The following is a 14,820-nucleotide window of genomic DNA, read 5'->3' on the forward strand; positions in this document are numbered from 1 at the left end:
CCGGGACGCAGGAAACGTACGCCCGAGACACGTAAAGGCGGTCGACTCTAGACCATCCAACTCCAGGCCTCACCCAAGTAAAGGCGCTGGAGTCGGGGTGGAGATTTCGCCAGACGTCCACCAAGTCGAAGGACCCGACCAGGTCCCTCAACTTCTCCATCGCCGTCATGCACTGCGGGGCACCGGAGCGGTCCCTCGCCTCGAGGGTGCAGTTAAAATCCCCCCCGAGGACAAGGCAGTCGCCGACGTCGACGGAGCCAAGAAGAGCGGACACCTGTTCAAAGAAGCGCGTCTGCTGCGGGCCGGGCTGAGGGGCGTACACGTTCACGAGATGGAGCGGCACGTCCCCCAGGCGAACCGTTACGTGCAGCAAGCGGCCTGGCACGGGCTCCTCGACCCCCAAGATCTCCGGCTGAAAATGCGGGCCCAGCAAGATGGCCACCCCACTAGAAATGGCGGTGAGGTGGCTCATGCGGACCTCTCCTTGCCATTCCAGGAGCCACGTGGCTTCGTCTCCCGGAACGGTGTGGGTTTCTTGCAGGAAGCACACCGCATATTTCCCCTCCCGCAGGAGCGAAAAATTGTCAAATCTACGGCGTGCCCCTCTGCCGCCGTTGATGTTGAGGCTGGCTATGGTTATCTTCATGGCAAAAGCATAGTGCAACCTCTACCTTAACCTATTGTGGGGGAGGGAGCGGAGTCTTTTGTTGAACTCCGCTCCCTCCGCAGCCCAGCGAGGAGTCCCTCGAGCTCGCGCAGCTCAAGGTGTTGCGCCTTTGTCAAGGGCCCGCCCGCAGCCAAGGTTTTAACGGCGGCGCGGACGGACCCCTTGATCAGCTCTGGCTCGGACCATTTTTCCAGGGCCAGTCGGGCTTGGTCGCGGCGACCCCGGCTCTGGGCCAAAAAGTCCCGGAGTTCCTTTGCAGGAATGAGGATGGTCTCGGCGGCGGCCGCGAGCAGATCCACCGCCTCGCTGGCGGTGGTCTCTAGGTCTTCACCCGTGTCCCCCACCGAGTCCCCGTCCTCCTCCGGGAGGTGGCCGCCAGCAGCCGGCCCATCGACCGCACAAGGTACGGCAAATGAACCGGCCGCTCCAACCGGCCCTGGCTCTGCCCCGATCCCACCCCCAGGATCGTCGGCAGAGGAGTCCCCACTGGGCTCTTTTAAAAATGGTGCTGGGTCGGGAAATGACAGCGGAAGGGGTTCCCCCTCCGCCCCAGGAACCGGAGAACAAGGAGAGACCCGGCCATAGGAGATCCCCAGGCTCCCCAAGTGCTCCAGCTCCAAAGTAAGGGGCGAGGGTGGGTGTTCCTCCCCCTCCCCGCTGCCACCCCCCGGCCCAGCATCTACAGTGTCATTAAAATCAGTTCGTGTTTCTGCCGGGTCGAGCGACTCCCGTGGGAAGTTGGGTATTGGCTGGGCGGGCTCAGGTTCGGCCTTTTCGGCCTCGCCCGCCTCAGTCCCCGGGACGCCCGGCCCGGCGGCTACGCATTCCTCCGCTGGCCCCACGCCCCCCACGACAGGCAGATCTTCCACTCCATCCCCAGGAGGCAGAGGCTGGGCAGCCTCGACTGCCTCACCCTCCCCGGGGACAGACTCCTCCTGCCTACGGCGCAGCTTGGGGGCGCTGGTGGGGGACGCGGGACACGCGGCGGGCACCGACTCCTCCGCGGAGGGATGTTGTTCCCCCTCCGCCTCATCGGAGCCGCGCCTCCTTTTGTTCCTGGGGGCGCGTGGAGGCAGGGAGACCCCCATGTCTGCCGAGGCCTCCCGCTCCGCCCCCCCCTTTTCCTTTTCTTGCCCGTGCCCGGGCCCCTCTGTGGTGTTATTCAAGGGCTCGGGCACGGGCTCGGGGCACCACGCGCTCGCCGGTGACGGGGTTGGGCTGAGCGCGGTGGTCAAATTATCTGGCGCACTGAGGGGACCCGCCTCTTGATGTTTTGTCTTCTTCCGCGCCTTCTTTCCGGTCGGACGCTCTCCCTCCCCCCCGCCGGAGGCCCTGAAAACAAAGGCCTCCGACGATGCCCGCGCACCTACGGCTCCCGGCACGCGGACGCAACTAGGGGGAGGGGTGGCGGCGGCGCCAGCCTTGGCCGCCTTCGGTGGTTTGGCGGCCTTGGAGGCGGGGCAGTTCTTACGAACGTGCCCCACCTCCCTGCAGGCATGGCACCGCATGCCGTCCGACGTCCAGAAGACGCGGTAGGCAGTCCCCTCGTGCACCACATTAAAGTTCCCCTCCGTCGTCTCCTCCCGCGCCAGCCGGACAAAGAGCTGGCGGCGGAAGGAGAACACGTGGCGCAGGCTGCTCTCCCTGAGGCCGAGCGGTATGGGGTTGATCCCCGACCTTACCTCCCCCAGTTGGTGTCGGTGAGGGAGGAGGAGCTCAGCGGGAACAAAGGGCGGGACGTTTGAAATGATGACCCTCTGCGCGGTGGCCTCGAGAGGGTCCACCGGCAGGAACGTCCCGCCCACCGTGAGCCCCTTTTCAAGGGCCAGGGACATGGCCCGCTCCGACCCCAGGAAGAACACGGCCTTCCCAGACATCTTGGAGGCTGCGACAATGGCCGAGGAGCCGACTACCCCAGCCATCGCCCGCACGCACTCCTCGATGGTCATTGTGGGGTGAGTGTAGCTCTTGACCCCGTGTTTTTTAGTAATTAATCTAAATGGTGGCAGGGCAGCGGGTGGCGCAGGAGGGGCCGTGGAAGCGGTTGCCACCTGCGCATATGTCTTCGCTGGCCCCGCCACCGGCGTGGATGGGGTCGCCATCACGGGGTCCCTTTAAGGGCTACACCCACCCCAAAGTCACAGGACTTAATGGTCTTTAATGGCCTCGTATATTAACTGAGCAGAGGAGCCCTTAACGAGGCACCTCTCCCCTAGTTGACAGTTGGGGAGGGGCCTTGCTCCCTCTGCTCAGTTGTCTTAATTGTTTTTTTTTTGTAAATTTGGAAGGAAGAGGCCTCAGAGAGAGAGGGGAGAAACAGAGTAGCAGAGAAAGAGAGAGGGGGGTGGGAAGCGGGGGGGGGACTGCGAGGGCAGGTCTCCCCTCGCAGCTGTGGGTGGGTGCACTCCCCAGATGGCAAAACACAAAAGTCTTTGGGGTGGTCTTCAGGTGGGGGGAGAAGATGTCTTCACCTGGGGTAGCTGGAGCCACCAGGCACTCCTAACGATCTTTAATTGGGTGATTAAGAAAAACAACAATCTTCAGCCTGGTAGCTCCAGCTATCCCAGGCTCGGCAATGGGGGGGGGGTCCAATTGTGGGGGGGGCCTAGTTGTAAGCAAGGCCCCCACACACACTTCCACACACAAACACCCCCGTGATGTTCCGGCCCTCAGTGGTCTTCTTTCCTCCCCCCACCGATACAACAAAGTCTTTTTGGGAAATGCACCCACACCCACCTGTAGAATGGTAGAGTCTCCCTCCTTCCACACTGAATGTTGTTGTTGGTCTTTCCCCCTCTCTCCAACTCTCTGCAGAAATGGTAAAAAGTTGTTGAAAGTTCTCTGCCTTCCTCCTCTCCCTCTGGGTAAAAGTTGGTGGTGAAGCCCCTTCCTTCCTTCTCTTCCTGGGCTGTTCTCAGGGCTCTCCAGGCAGGAGCTAAGGTTGGTAGCTGCTCCTCTCTCAGCAGCTCAGCTCCAACTGAGCAGGACACGCCTCCACTGCTCCACAATTGGTCCTTGTGCATGAAACCCAAAAAGTTAGTTTGCAGGTGCAGCAGGTAATCAGGAAGGTGAATGTAATGTTGGCTTTCATTGCGAGAGGGATGGAGTACAAAAGCAGGGAGGTCCTGCTGCAACTGTATAGGGTATTGGTGAGGCCACACCTGGAGTACTGCGTGCAGTTTTGGTCACCTTACTTAAGGAAGGATATACTAGCTTTGGAGTGGGTACAGAGACGATCCACTCGGCTGATTCCGGAGATGAGGGGGTTACCTTATGATGATAGATTAAGTAGACTGGATCTTTACTCGTTGGAGTTCAGAAGGATGAGGGGTGATCTTGTGGAAACATTTAAAATAATGAAAGGGATAGACAAGATAGAGGCAGAGAGGTTGTTTCCACTGGTCGGGGAGACTAGAACTAGGGGGCACAGCCAATTTACGGGGGAGCCAATTTAAAACCGAGTTGAGAAGGAATTTCTTCTCCCAGAGGGTTGTGAATCTGTGGAATTCTCTGCCCAAGGAAGCAGTTGAGGCTAGCTCATTGAATGTATTCAATCACAGATAGATAGATTTTTAACCAATAAGGGAATTAAGGGTTACAGGGAGCAGGCGGGTAAGTGGAGCTGAGTCCACGGCCAGATCAGCCATGGTCTTGTTGAATGGCGGAGCAGGCTTGAGGGGCTAGATGGCCTACTCCTGTTCCTAATTCTTATGTTCTTATGTTCTTCAGATTACTATATGCTGTTTCCTGCTCCGGGCCCCATTCTACAGTCTCTAGGGAGGGATTCCCCCCTTTCAGCAGTTTCTGTATTGGTTCTGCAATTGCTACGAAGTTGGCTATACAGTTTGTGCAGGAAGTGTCCCAGTACTTTCTGTACCCCTGGGACTGTCTTTGGTTGGGGCATGATTCTGATAGCTTCTTTCCTATCTTGAGACATTGTTCTCATCCCCTGTGATATCCCCTGTCCCATATATTGTACCACTGTCTGTCCGATCTGGGCTTTCTTGGGACTGGCTTTAAATCCCACCCTTTGTCGGCTTTCTAAGATTTCTATGAGAGCGCCCGTGTGTCACCGTTCATCCTCCGAGACGATCAGCCGATCATCCACATACTGGAGGACTGTGCTGCTGTAAGGGGCTGGTCCACCTTTTCTGGAACTCGACTCATAGGCCAGTGAAATATTGCGGGCTATTGTGGAATCTCTGTGGCACCTGTGTCCAGGTATACTGGTGGTCCCCTACAGTAAAGCCAAACTTGTCCTGTGATTCCCGAGCCAGAGGTATGGACCAAAATCCAGTGGCTATGTCAAGCACTGTGAATATCTTATACTCTGATTTCAATCCGTTAAAGATTGTGGTTGGGCTGGTTACAATGGGGTGGTGAGGAGGCGTTACTTTATTCAGAGCCGTGTAACCTATCAGCCGGTATGAGCCATGAGGCTTCTTTATCGCCCACACGGGTGAATTGTGGTACTCTCAGCTTCCCGGAGTATGCCACTGTCCAGCAGAATTTGTACAATTTGTTTAACTCTCTCTCTGGCTTCAGGTTTGATTGGATATTGTTTGAGGGGTGTGTTCAGGTCCTGGGACAATGATTGGGTCCGTCTCTACCAGTACACAATCTTGTTTGGACCGTGCCCACACTCTGACAATCTGCACACACATGGGATCATACCCTTTTAATGTATCCCAGTCCCTGATGAATTGTTGTACGCTCCACACCTTCACATGGTTGTCCAATTTATTTGCTCCCCGAAGGCAATAGTTTTGCGCCCATTTGGGTTTTTCCAAACTATTTTCTTCCCCTGTGGATCAATCAATGCTCCTAATTGTTTGAGGAGATGCTGGAATCAATTATTAAAGATGTAATCGCAGCACATTTGGAATGCAGTGACAGGATCGGTCCAAGTCAGCATGGATTTATGAAAGGGAAATCCTGCTTGACATAGAAACATAGAAAATAGGTGCAGGAGTAGGCCATTCGGCCCTTCTAGCCTGCACCACCATTCAATGAGTTCGTGGCTGAACATGCAACTTCAGTACCCTATTCCTGCTTTCTCGCCATACCCCTTGATTCCCCGAGTAGTAAGGACGACATCTAACTCCTTTTTGAATATATTTAGTGAATTGGCCTCAACAACTTTCTGTGGTAGAGAATTCCACAGGTTCACCACCCTTTTGGTGAAGAAGTTTCTCCTCATCTCGGTCCTAAATGGCTTACCCCTTATCCTTAGACGTGACCCCTGGTTCTGGACTTCCCCAACATTGGGAACATTCTTCCTGCATCTAACCTGTCTAAACCCGTCAGAATTTTAAACGTTTCTATGAGATCCCCTCTCATTCTTCTGAACTCCAGTGAATACAAGCCCAGTTGATCCAGTCTTTCTTGATAGGTCAGTCCCACCATCCCGGGAATCAGTCTGGTGAACCTTCGCTGCACTCCCTCAATAGCAAGAATGTCCTTCCTCAAGTTAGGAGACCAAAACTGTAGACACTACTCCAGGTGTGGCCTCACCAAGGCCCTGTACACCTGTAGTAACACCTCCCTGCTCCTGTACTCAAATCCCCTCGCTATGAAGAGCACGGAGTGCAACAGCATAGAGTGGCATTTGTGAGTTTGGTAAGTGGGTGAGTTTTAAGGGTTATTCTCTTTAAACCATTTGGAGGCTGGAGTAAATTGTTAGTGCCAATTGCCAGCAGCTTCTATGTAAGTAGCAGTTTAATTTAAAGGGGAAAAGCTAAATAGTTGGGAATCTTTCAGGTTTAGGCAGAGAAAAACAAGGTAACTCTCCAGTAGGAGGCAATTAGCAGCTAGTTAAAACCAGTTCTGTAAACGACTGACCAGTCGTGAGTCATCTGACCTAGATACAGTTTTAAAAGAGGCAGCTCGTGCAGAGCACGGAGTGCAGCCGCATAGAGTGGCATTTGTGAGTTTAGTAAGTGGTTGAGTTCGGGCAAGCGGGAGTGGCAGGTGCTGTTTTGCCTTGTTTTTCCTACCAGTGCTGACACTAGAGCAGCTGATAAGGAGAGCGAGAGTAGGAGACGGAGGCCCAGAGACCAGTCCAACCAGCTGCAGACAAAGATAGAGGGGTGTGAAATCGAGAGGTGACGTCACAGACAAGCTGGTAAGTGGTTGGCTGTTCGACTGGTAAGTATAACTCTCTTTTACACTGACTTTTAGATTGGTTTAATTGGCAGCAAACTACTAAGTAACTGTTTGGTGTTTAAGTAAATTTTAGTAAGTAAATTAATTTAAGGGTTAAGTCATGGCAGGAGAGCTCAGGCCCATGTCATGCTCCTCCTGTGCTATGTGGGAAGTCGGGGACACTTGTGTGCGGGAAGTGTGTCCAGCTGCAGCTCCTGACAGACCGCATGACGGCACTGGACTGCAGATGGACTCACTCTGGAGCATGTGCCATGCTGAGAATGTTGTGGATAGCACATTTAGTGAGTTGGTCACACCGCAGGTAAGGATTAGGTCAGATAGTGAATGGGTGACCAAGAGACAAGGCAAGAGAAGGAAGGTCGTGCAGGAGTCCCCTGCGGTCATCTTCCTCCAAAACAGATATACTGTTTTGGATACTGTTGGGGGCGATGACTTACCAGGGGAAGACACCAGCAGCCAGGTTCATGGCACCGTGGGTGGCTCTGCTGCACAGAAGGGCGGGAAAAAGAGTGGGAGAGCGACAGTGATAGGGGACTCTATTGTAAGGGGAATAGATAGGAGTTTCTGCGGCCGCAACCGAGACTCCAGGATGGTATGTTGCCTCCCTGGTGCAAGGGTCAAGGATGTCTCGGAGCGGCTGCAGAGCATTCTGGAGAGGGAGGGTGAACAGCCAGTTGTCGTGGTACACGTAGGTACCAATGATATTGGTAAGAAGCGGGAAGAGGTCCTACAAGCTGAATTTAGGGAGCTAGGAGTTATATTAAAAAGTAGGACCTCAAAGGTAGTAATCTCTGGATTGCTACCAGTGCCACGTGCTAATCAGAGTAGAGGGAGCAGGATAGTTAGAATAAATACGTGGCTTGAGCAGTGGTGCAAGAGGGAGGGATTCAAATTCCTGGGACATTGGAACCAGTTCTGGGGGAAGTGGGACCTGTACAAAAGGGATGGTCTGCACTTGGGCAGGACTGGAACTGATGTCCTGGGGTAACATTTGCTAATGCAGTTCAGGAGTGTTTAAACTAATATGGCAGGGGGATGGGAACCTATGCAGCGAGACAGGGCGAAGTAATATGGAGTCAGAAACAGATGGTAGAAAGGTAAAAAGCAATAGTGGAAGGCCGAGTAAACAAAGGCAAGAAACAAAAAGGGCCACACTACATCATAATTCTAAAAGGACAAAGGGTGTTAAAAAAAACAAGCCTGAAGGCTTTGTGTCTTAATGCAAGGAGTATCCATAATAAGGTGGATGAATTAACTGTACAAATTGATGTTAACAAATATGATGTGATTGGGATTACAGAGACGTGGCTCCAGGATGATCAGGGCTGGGACCTCAACATCCAGGGGTACTCAACATTCAGGAAGGATAGAATAAAAGGCAAAGGAGGTGGGGTAGCATTGCTGGTTAAAGAGGAGATTAATGCAATAGTTAGGAAGGACATTAGCTTGAATGATGTGGAATCGATATGGGTAGAGCTGCAGAACACCAAAGGGCAAAAAACGTTAGTGGGAGTTGTGTACAGACCTCCAAACAGTAGTAGTGATGTTGGGGAGGGCATCAAACAGGAAATTAGGGGTGCATGCAATAAAGGTGCAGCAGTTATAATGGTTGACTTCAATATGCACATAGATTGGGCTAACCAAACTGGAAGCAATACGGTGGAGGAGGATTTCCTGGAGTGCATAAGGGATGGTTTTCTAGACCAATATGTCGAGGAACCAACTAGGGGGGAGGCCATCTTAGACTGGGTGTTGTGTAATGAGAGAGAATTAATTAACAATCTCGTTGTGCGAGGCCCCTTGGGAAAGAGTGACCATAATATGGTGGAATTCTACATTAGGATGGAGAATGAAACAGTTAATTCAGAGAACATTGGTCCAGAACTTAAAGAAGGGTAACTTTGAAGGTATGAGGCGTGAATTGGCTCGGATAGATTGGCGAATGATACTTAAGGGGTTGACAGTGGAAGGGCAATGGCAGACATTTAGAGACCGCATGGATGAATTACAACAATTGTACATTCCTGTCTGGCGTAAAAATAAAAAAGGGAAGGTGGCTCAACCGTGGCTATCAAGGGAAATCAGGAATAGTATTAAAGCCAAGGAAGTGGTATACAAATTGGCCAGAAATAGCAGCGAACCCGGGGACTGGGAGAAATTTAGAACTCAGCAGAGGAGGACAAAGGGTTTGATTAGGGCAGGGAAAATGGAGTACGAGAAGATGCTTGCAGGGAACATTAAGACGGACTGCAAAAGTTTCTATAGGTATGTAAAGAGAAAAAGGTTAGTAAAGACAAACGTAGGTCCCCTGCAGTCAGAATCAGGGGAAGTCATAACGGGGAACAAAGAAATGGCAGACCAATTGAACAAGTACTTTGGTTCGGTATTCACTAAGCAGGATACAAACAACCTTCCGGATATAAAAGGGGTCAGAGGGTCTAGTAAGAAGGAGGAACTGAGGGAAATCCTTATTAGTCGGGAAATTGTGTTGGGGAAATTGATGGGATTGAAGGCCGATAAATCCCCAGGGCCTGATGGTTTGCATCCCAGAGTACTTATGGAGGTGGCCTTGGAAATAGCGGATGCATTGACAGTCATTTTCCAACATTCCATTGACTCTGGATCAGTTCCTATCGAGTGGAGGGTAGCCAATGTAACCCCACTTTTTAAAAAAGGAGGGAGAGAGAAAGCAGGGAATTATAGACCGGTCAGCCTGACCTCATTAGCGGGTAAAATGATGGAATCAACTATTAAGGATGTCAGAGCAGCGCATTTGGAAAGAGGGGACATGATAGGTCCAAGTCAGCATGGATTTGTGAAAGGGAAATCATGCTTGACAAATCTTCTGGAATTTTTTGAGGATGTTTCCAGTAAAGTGGACAAAGGAGAACCAGTTGATGTGGTATATTTGGACTTTCAGAAGGCTTTCGACAAGGTCCCACTCAAGAGATTAATGTGCAAAGTTAAAGCACATGGGATTGGGGGTAGTGTGCTGACGTGGATTGAGAACTGATTGGCAGACAGGAAGCAAAGAGTAGGAGTAAATGGGTACTTTTCAGAATGGCAGGCAGTGACTAGTGGGTTACCGCAAGGTTCTGTGCTGGGGCCCCAGCTGTTTACATTGTACATTAATGATTTAGACAAGGGGATTGAATGTAGTATCTCCAGATTTGCAGATGACACTAAGTTGGGTGGCAGTGTGAGCTGCGAGGAGGATGCTATGAGGCTGCAGAGTGACTTGGATAGGTTAGGTGAGTGGGCAAAATCATGGCAGATGAAGTGTAATGTGGATAAATGTGAGGTTATCTTGGTGGTAAAAACAGAGAGACAGACTATTATCTGAATGGTGACAGATTAGGAAAAGGGGAGGTGCAATGAGACCTGGGTGTCATGGTACACCAGTCATTGAAGGTTGGCATGCAGGTACAGCAGGCAGTTAAGAAAGCAAATGGCATGTTGGCCTGCATAGTGAGGGGATTTGAGTACAGGGGTAGGGAGGTGTTGCTACAGTTGTACAGGGCCTTGGTGAGGCCACACCTGGAGTATTGTGTACAGTTTTGGTCTCCTAACTTGAGGAAGGACATTCTTGCCATTGAGGGAGTGCAGCGAAGGTTCACCAGACTGATTCCCGGGATGGCGGGACTGACATATCAAGAAAGACTGTATCAACTGGGCTTGTATTCACTGGAGTTCAGAAGAATGAGAGGGGACCTCATAGAAACGTTTAAAATTCTGATGGGTTCAGACAGGTTAGATGCAGGAAGAATGTACCCAATGTTGGGGAAGTCCAGAAGCAGGGGTCACAGTCTAAGGATAAGGGGTAAGCCATTTAGGACTGAGATGAGGAGAAACTTCTTCACCCAGAGAGTGGTGAACCTGTGGGATTCTCCACCACAGAAAGTTGTTGAGGCCAATTCACTAAATATATTCAAAAAGGAGTTAAATGTAGTCCTTACTACTCGGGGGATCAAGGGGTATGGCGAGAAAGCAGGAATGGGGTACTGAAGTTGCATGTTCAGCCATGAACTCATTGAATGGCGGTGCAGGCTCGAAGGGCCGAATGGCCTACTTCTGCACCTATTTTCTATGTTTCTCTGTTTCTATGCTGGCCAACATGCCATTTGCCTTCTTCACCGCCTGCTGTACCTGCATGCCAACCTTCAATGACTGATGTACCATGACACCCAGGTCTCGTTGCACCTCCCCTTTTCCTAATCTGTCACCATTCAGATAATAGTCTGTCTCTCTGTTTTTACCACCAAAGTGGATAACCTCACATTTATCCACATTATACTTCATCTGCCATGCATTTGCCCACTCACCTAACCTATCCAAGTCACGCTGCAGAGTTAAATTCCTTTGTTTCAAAAGCCAACAAACGCAGACACCATCACTCAATGTCAACTTTCATTGCATGGTTTGCAGCCTTTTCAGTTTAACCTTTCTGCTTTTACACTTAAAGAAAAATATAATCTTCCCTTTTTTCCTTTTCATTGAGTTATAACTATCCATTATTCCCAATACACGTGAGTCACTAAAACGAGCACTTTCTCCTCTTTGTTTCGTTACTTCTTCCCTTGATTGCCTTAATTGCTCAATTTTTGGTTCCATCTTGTCACTCGATTGTAAAAACTGTTGCACTATAATTATACCGGCTTTCTGGGCTCTCTCTGTTTTCTCTTTTTCCCACCAAGTCCTTTGTTCGGCTGGTTCTTGTGACGGGCCCCACCCGTTTTTTAACATTTTGTCAATTAACCCCTTCTGGTCATTTGCATCGAATTTGGAAAGGCAAGTGTTCGAACCCCAGTCTAATCCTTTCCCCCATGCCATTATATGGTCTGAGTTACCTGCAAATGATTGACAGCTCTCCAATCGGTAGTTTAATCCAACCTGTTAACTCTGAAACTTATTCAACCGGTACACTACTTGCACAACACAGTTTTCATCAATGACTTTAAACTAAATTTTTTACTTCAAACTAACTTATCATACTCACGCGGCAGCAAATTTGTTCTTTACCAGACTTTTAGAGTTCGGAATACCCAGTTGACAGACAGTCTTGTCATCGCAAAAATCATGTAATTTTGGAATGGTATTTTAATCTTACTCACTCCGACGTGTTCTACCAACGAATTGGACCTGAGGGTGGATTCGCTCTGAAGCATCCACCATGCGGAGAATGATGTGAGTAGCACGTGTAGCGAGTTGGTCTTACCGCAGGTGAAGGGTCCACAGCCAGATAGGGAATGGAAGACCAGCAGGAAGAGCAGTGCAAGGAAGGTAGTGCAGGGGTCCCCTGCGGTCATCCCCCTGCAAAACAGATACACCGCTTTGAGTACTGTTGAGGGGGATGAATCATCAGGGGAGGGCAGCAGCAGACAAGTTCATGGCACTGTGGGTGGCTCTGCTGCACAGGAGGGCAGGAAAAAGAGTGGGAGAGCGATAGTGATAGGGGACTCGATTGTAAGGGGAATAGATAGGCATTTCTGCGGCCGCAACCGAGACTCCAGGATGGTATGTTGCCTCCCTGGTGCAAGGGTCAAGGATGTCTCGGAGCGGGTGCAAGACATTCTGAAAAGGGAGGGAGAACAGCCAGTTGTCGTGGTGCACATTGGTACCAACGATATCGGTAAAAAAAGGGATGAGGTCCTACGAGACGAATTTAAGGAGCTAGGAGCTAAATTAAAGCGTAGGACCTCAAAAGTAGTAATCTCAGGATTGCTAGTCAGAGTAGGAATCGCAGGATAGCTCAGATGAATACGTGGCTTGAGCAGTGGTGCAGCAGGGAGGGATTCTAATTCCTGGGGCATTGGAACAGGTTCTGGGGGAGGTGGGACCAGTACAAACCGGACGGTCTGCACCTGGGCAGGACCGGAACCAATGTCCTAGGTGGAGTGTTTGCTAGTGCTGTTGGGGAGGAGTTAAACTAATATGGCAGGGGGATGGGACCAATGCAGGGAGACACAGGGAAACAAAAAGGAGACAAAAGCAAAAGACAGAAAGGAGATCAGTAAAAGTGGAGGGCAGAGAAACCCAAGGCAAAAAACAAAAAGGGCCACTGAATATAAAGGGACTGCAGGAGGGGTCAAAACTAAAAATCATAGTTTAAAAACTAGTATTAAAACACTCTACCTAAACACACGCAGCATTCGAAATAAAGTAAATGAGTTGACGGCACAAATCATTACAAATGGGTATGATTTGGTGGCCATTACGGAAACGTGGTTGCAGGGTGGCCAAGACTGGGAATTAAACATACAGGGTTATCTGACAATTCGGAAAGATAGACAAGAAGGGAAAGAAGGTGGGGTAGCTCTGTTAATAAAGGATGATATCAGGGCAGTTGTGAGAGACGATATTGGCTCTAATGAACAAAATGTTGAATAATCGTGGGTGGAGATTAGAGATAGTAAGGGGGAAAAGTCAATGGTGGGCGTAGTTTATGGGCCCCCAAATAATAACTTCACGGTGGGGCGGGCAATAATCAAGGGAATAATGGAGGTATGTGAAAAAGGAACGGCAGTAACCATGGGGGATTTTAACCTACATATCGATTGGTCAAATCAAATCGCACGGGGTAGCCTGGAGGAGGAATTCATAGAATGCATACGGGATTGTTTCTTAGAACAGTATGTTACAGAACCTACAAGGGAGCAAGCTATCTTAGATCTGGTCCTGTGTAATGAGACAGTAATAATAAACAATCTCCTCATAAAAGATCCTATCTGAATGAGTGATCACAGTATGGTTGGATTTGTAATACAGATTGAGGGTGAGGAAGTAGTGCCTCAAATGAGCGTACTATGCTTAAACAAAGGGGACTACAGTGGGACGAGGGCAGAGTTGGCTAAAGTAGACTGGAAACACAGACTAAACGGTGGCACAATTGAGGAACAGTGGAGGACTTTTATGGAGCTCTTTCATAGCGTTCAACAAAAATATATTCCAGTGAAAAAGAAGGGCGGTAAGAGAAGGGATAACCAGCCATGGATAACCAAGGAAATAAAGGAGAGTATCAAATTAAAAAACAATGCGTATAAGGTGGCCAAGGTTATTGGGAAACTAGAAGATTGGGGACATTTTTAACGACAGCAAAAAATGACTAAGAAAGCAATAAAGAAAGGAAAGATAGATTACTAAGGTAAACTTGCGCAAAACATGAAAACGGATAGTAAAAGCTTTTACAGATATGTAAAACGGAAAAGAGTGACTAAAGTAAATGTTGCTCCCTTAGAAGATGAGAAGGGAGATTTAATAATGGGAAATGTGGAAATGGCTGAGACCTTAAACAATTATTTTGCTTCGGTCTTCACAGTGGAAGACACAAAAACCATGCCAAAAATTGCTGGTCACAGGAATGTGGGAAGGGAGGACCTTGAGACACTCACTATCACTAGGGGGTTAGTGCTGGACAGGCTAATGGGACTCAAGGTAGACAAGTCCCCTGGTCCTGATGAAATGCATCCCAGGGTATTAAAAGAGATGGCGGAAGTTATAGCAGATGCATTCGTTATAATCTACCAAAATTCTCTGGACTCTGGGGAGGTACCAGTGGATTGGAAAGCAGCTAATGTAACGCCTCTGTTTAGCAAAGGGGGCAGACAAATGGCAGGTAACTATAGGCCGGTTAGTTTAACATCTGTAGTGGGGAAAATGCTTGAAACTATCATTGAATAGCGGGACATCTAGATAGGAATAGTGCAATTAAGCAGACACAGCATGGATTCATGAAGGGAAATCATGTTTAAGTAATTTACTGGAATTCTTTGAGGATATAACGAGCATGGTGGATAGAGGTGTACCGATGGATGTGGTGTATTTAGATTTCCAAAAGGCATTCGATAAGGTGCCACACAAAAGGTTACTGCAGAAGATAAAGGTACGCGGAGTCAGAGGAAATGTATTAGCATGGATAGAGAATTGGCTGGCGAACAGAAAGCAGAGAGTCGGGATAAATGGGTCTTTTTCGGGTTGGAAATCGGTGGTTA

The sequence above is a fragment of the Pristiophorus japonicus genome, unplaced genomic scaffold (assembly GCF_044704955.1).
Source record: "Pristiophorus japonicus isolate sPriJap1 unplaced genomic scaffold, sPriJap1.hap1 HAP1_SCAFFOLD_124, whole genome shotgun sequence".
Lineage (NCBI taxonomy): Eukaryota > Metazoa > Chordata > Chondrichthyes > Pristiophoridae > Pristiophorus > Pristiophorus japonicus.